The sequence below is a fragment of the Emys orbicularis genome, chromosome 12, assembly GCF_028017835.1.
Source record: "Emys orbicularis isolate rEmyOrb1 chromosome 12, rEmyOrb1.hap1, whole genome shotgun sequence".
Taxonomy (NCBI): Eukaryota; Metazoa; Chordata; order Testudines; family Emydidae; genus Emys; species Emys orbicularis.
In genome coordinates this window covers 27,156,694-27,162,501 of record NC_088694.1, presented here as the reverse complement: position 1 = coordinate 27,162,501, position 5,808 = coordinate 27,156,694, and positions in this window count along the sequence as shown.

Here is a 5,808-nt window from a genome sequence, read left to right as displayed (position 1 = left end):
ACGCAAGCGCAGCATGCACCCCAGCCCGGCCGCAAGGGTTCTCGGGAGTTGTAGTTCTCATGGTGCGCGTGCGCCCGGGACTAGGCTGTCGCGTGTGTGTGACTCATCGCAGCGCGGAAGGGAGTGGCTCATTGTAGCTGGGCTGGTAGGGGCAGGTGACGGGGGGGGGGGGGGGTGATCCTTGGCTGGGGAACAGGCTGTGGGTCACCCTGGCAGAGATGGGGTAGTCGTGGCTGGGGAGGTTGTGGCGGGTCCCCGCAGAGATGGGGCTGTGGTGGGTGAGAGGCTCCTGGGGGCCCCAGCAGAGATGGGGGAGTGATGGTGGCAGAGTAGGTGCCAGCTCATGCAGAGGGCCCTAGGCCTCAGCTGAATGCTGACAAATGCAGAGCTGGCGACCTGTGTGTTAGTATTGCTAAAATAGGTATTAGATTTATAAAAACGTTTAATCTTTAAACTCTATGAAATGCTTGTAAATTGCTGCATGCATTAATCTCACTTATAATATCTGTAGCCTATGTTATAAAGTAGCATTTAAGTGTTTGCTCTGTAACTGTAAAAGTATTTGTTCTGAAACTATAAACCACCAGTCAGGAGAAAAGCAACACCAAATGTGAAATACTAGTTTGCCCACGCACACCAGACAAACTATTGTAGACCATTGGAGGACAAAAGACTTTGTTGATTAATCCCTACACACCTGTGAAGAGGAGACATGCATGTGGACTGCCCCCACAGCTCAAACTCATGGGACAGGGGAATAAAAATCCCCGTTAAAAAGAAACTATCTTTATGCTACTTGGATCTGAGGGGAAATGATTACTAAGCATAAGCAACAGATTCCCTGTGATTTGTCTGGGGATCCCTAAAGGACCGATAGAGCTTTCTTATTGCAGAAGTTTCTACCATTTCTTGGAATCTAAGACTGTAACTCATTTGTATACATATGTTTACCTGCTTTAACCTTATAAATAACTTTCACTTCTTTTTCTTAATTAGTAAATCTGTAATTAGTTTATTATAGGATTGGCTACAAGCGCTATTTTTGGTGTAAGATCTTAAGTGCAATTGACCGGGGGTAAGTGACTGGTCCTTTGAGACTGTGGGTAATCTGAATATTGCTGTGATTTTTGGTATAAAGAACCATCTGTCACAGGCAAGCTTGCCTCGGAGGCAAGATAGACTTGGGTATGCGAGGGGACTGTTTGTGAGTCCATGATTAGGCTATTAAAGTGTCTGAGGAGTTTACACTTGATGTTTGGTTGGTGAAATCCAAGTATAGAACTCACAAATAGTTTGGGGTTTGTGCCCTGCTTCTTACCAGTCTGCCCTGAGGCTGTTACTCACGCTACTGAGCCGCTCCAGAGAGCGTGACAGTGGCGTAGTCATGGCAGGATTCATATGCCACAGGTCAGTTGGGTTTATAGATCATAACCCAGCACTGTTAAAGTTTAGACTTGATATTGAGAGGTTGAAAGATTAAAGAATAGACACAGTGAGTGAACCACAGTCATATGATGGTCTTGACAGAAAAGACTTGAGCAGTTATGTAAGGAGGGGGGAATAGCCCATAAAAAGAAAACTCCAGTTCAGGAGCTAAGACCTTTGCTCATAAGTTTTGACCAGCCATTCAAGGACCCTCCCTGCCCTAGGCGCTGCAGAGGGAAACACTGCAGTGGAAATGGCCTGATTGCAGTACCTGGCAGCCCAGGAAAAACACAAGCATCAGAGACTGATGGCAGAAGCAGAGGCTCAGGTGAGATCCCACCAAAGACACATGGAACAACTAACAGTCAAAGCCAGTGAGAAAGCTAAGGATGGGTCACACAAGAGGCAAATAGAAGCTCAAACATTGCAGTACAGAGTACTGGAGCAGCAAAAGGAGCTTCCCCAGCCAGCGAGCTTACCCCTCCGCAACACAAGGGAGTGGGAGAACATCTGTCCAATTTATAAAGAAACTGACTGTAGGGAAGAGTACCTGTCCACCTTTTAGAGACTATGTGGGATGCACGATATCCCAGAGGATAAGCAGATGCCTATCCTCCTAATCAGATTAACTGGGAAAGACAGACAAGTTTTTAATGATACAGAGGAGGTGATGCTAAGATGTTTAAGAAATTTAAAGAAAATGTACTGAAAAGATATTTAAGATTTCTCCTCAGACCTGTCAATTGAAGTACAGAAATATCAAAATGTTTGACAATATCACTCATGTTGAATATGTACCTAAAATGAGTAATTTTCTGAGAAAATGGATATTGGGGCAGCGGCTGAGAATGATTATGAAAAACTGATCTGATGGCCCAGGAGTAATTGTTATGGGTAGTTACAAATGAGGTAAAGACAGCCATCTGTAACCAAAAAAAAATCTTCCACGGTTTTATAGGCTGCAGAAATTGCTGATGGATATGAATCAAGGACTCATGGGGGGAATTCCAGGGGAAGGGAAAGAGGGGTTTAGAAGTAAACCTAACCCCAAGGCAGCACAGGGTTTAAAGCCCCCTAGCAAAAGTAAAGGCAAGTAGTCTGCCATCACTGTGGGACTCCTAGGCACATAAAGCCAAATTGCCCAAAACTTGAGGTAATCCCAAGACCCACACCCCATCCTGCCATAGTGAGTGGCACTACCATTGTGCCAGAGGCAGTGGACAAGCAGGTTTTTGAACCAATGAACTATATTAGGATGAGTCCTTGGAAGGTAGTAAAGAATTTATTAAGAATGCTAAGGTATAGATATAGCATCCCAAGTCACTTTGGTTAAGGAAAGTTTGGTAAGGGAGGAAGACAGTCTTCCTGGTAAGAGTTTAAATAGATTGGCTTAATTCCCTCTATCTGTACTTCTGGCTAAGGTCCACCTTAAGTGTGAGGATTTTAAGGGAGATACTGTTATAGGCATTAGGATCTACTTCCTGTTGATATTTTAATAGGTAATGATATTTTATCCATGTCTAAGCATGTTAATGTCATAACTTGCAGCCAGAAAGAGTGTGGCCCAATCTCCCCTCCCAGAATACATGGGGGGAGGGAGGATTCCTTCCTGACCTCTGCTGGTGGCCAGCCGAAACCTGAAGTAGGTGCTTTAGGAACGTAAGACAAACTGGAAATGAGCTGCAGGGCTGTTGAGCCCTGATCCCTACCATCACAAGCAGCCCCATCACACAATTGTACTCATAAATTTGTCCATCTCTCTCTTAACTAATAAAGTTGTTTGCCCCCACAACTCCTACGGGGAGGCTGTTCCAGAACCTCATCCCTGTAATGGTTAGAACATTGTCCTTTAGCTTAAGTAACTCTTCAGCCTCCTTCGTATTTATCTCCTAATGCAGTGGTTCTCAAACTTTTTTTTAGCGGACCACTTGAAAATTGCTGAAGGTCTCAGCGGACCACTTAATGATCTTTCCAAATATTGTTTGTACCGTTAGCTAACTATTGTAAAGCACTTTGGATAAAAGTGCTATATATAAAAAAAAGTTTAATAATTAACATTTTTTTGTTCTGCAAATAAAAGCACACAACTCATATTTTAATATCAGTAGTCTTACCTTTCTAATGTGATGGATGTTCCCTCTCTCCCCTGCCGTGGCAGCTCCCGAGCTGGGGCTGGAAAAGAAGAGGGTCTTTCCCTCTTTCCCCCACCGTGGCAGCCCCCGAGCTGGGGCTGGGAAGGAGGGGGGTCTCTCCCCGCAGCCCTGGAGCTGGGGAAAGTCGCCTCTTTTCTGACCGCCAAAGCCCAGCACGTCCCAAATTCCTTCCACCCCCTCTTCTCATCCCACTACCCCCTCCCACCTACCCCCTATTCCCCCCAAGGCTACCACCTCATCTTACATGTGCGTCTTCTCCAGGGTCCAGGCACCTAATTAGTGGAGCCACGCCTGCGCGGCTCCACTAATTAGGTGGGTGGCCCTTCATTATCTCGTGTGCAGCCACCCAGGTGCGCACCTTAGAGGGAACTATCCGCGGGCCACTTGAATGGAGCTTGCAGATCACTGGTGGTCCGCGGACCACAGTTTGAGAACCTCTGTCCAAATGTATTTATAGAAAGCAATAATATTCCCTCAGCTTTCTTTTTGCTAGACTAAACAAACCAAGCTCTTCAAGTATCTTCTTATGAAATAGGTCTTCCATTCCCCTGATCATTGTAGTGACTCTTCTCTGCACCTGCTCCAGTATAAATTCATCTTTCTTAAACATGGTTGACCAGAATTGTACACAGTATTCCAAATGAGGTCTTACCAGTGCCTTGTACAATGCATTAATATTTCTCTATCCCTAATGGAAATGCCTTGCCTGATACGTCCTAGGATCACATTTGTTTTTTTTCACAGCTGCATCATGTTGGTGGCTCATAGCCATCCTATGTTTGACCCACTCGCCCAGGTCTCGCTGACTCCCCAGTTTGTAGCACAAATTCTTATTAAACCCTAAATGCATGACCTTGCACTTTGTACTATTGAATTTCATCCCATTTCTGTCATTCCAGTCATCAAGGTCATCCAGATCTTTTGATCTTATATTCTGATTCTTCTCTGTATTGATGGTGCCTCCTAACTTTTTATCATCAGCAAATTTCATTAGCACATTCTACTTTTTGTGCCAGGGTCATTAATAAAAATATTGAATAAGACTTCCCAAGACTGATCCTTGAGGAAATCACTAGTAACCTGCCTCCAGACCAATAATTCACCTTTCAGCACTGCACGACCCATTGCCTTCTCCATTTTAACCAATTCCTTATCCACCTTACAATGCTTGTACGGATCCCCATCTTCTCTAATTTAACTAGTAGTTTCCCATGTGGCACCATAGGTGATCAGAGCTCTTCTCAAATTCTATCAGTGAAAAGAGAGCCATTTTCTCCAGATCTGCAAACTATGCTCTGTGGGAATAATGATGATGTCCAAAATCAGGAAACAAAATCTGCCATGCACTGGTTCAGAATCTCTCTCAGTCAGTATACCAAATTTAAAATCGGGCCCAGGATGAAGGCTGATGTATTCTGTCTATAAAGTCTACAAAGCTTGACAGCATCATTATAACCTTTCTTAAAACAGTTATCTGAATGTGTAATTTTTAATGATTAAACTATTGCGATGTCTTTGATACGTGCAAAATAAATATCAGTGTTTCTGAATTAGGGTTGTTCGAAATTGTTTTATTGAAAAATCTTCCCTTTGGAAAACATGGTTTTGTCAAAATTGACATTGACTGTTGGGAAAATTGAAACCAAAATAATTTCTAATTGACATTATTAGAATATCATTTTAGTGTCAAATGAAATTTTCTCTTAACTGTCAACAGACTTTTTGATTCAACAGAAAATGTTGATTTTTTGTTGTTTTTACATTTCTGAATAGAATTTTTTTTTGAACTTTAAAATAATTTGAGATGTTGATGTTTCATCTCAATTTTAGACAAAAACAAAACGTTGAAGTATTGGAATTTCCCACAGGATGGATATTCCATTTCCCAATCAACTCTATTCTGAACTGAACATCTTTTGGCTTTATTGAAGATCCCAGTGTCAACAGAAAACCAACAAGCAAATAAAGTCCTTCAAAGTTGGTGAAGCTTTTACATAGTATAGACACTATCTCAATACTCACAGTTCATTTCCACTCCCATATGGAATTCATAACATCCCAGTGGCAACCACAGCGGATCCACGGCTGGTGGTAAATCAGCATAGTTCTGTTGACTACACCCTTTATGTAATTTTTCCTGACTTTAGTGGACAAGTGAATAAGCTAAGTGAAAAAGCCAGTCACATTGTCTACCTTTGCTCTTCACTTCATCTCCCCTTCCCACTTTTTA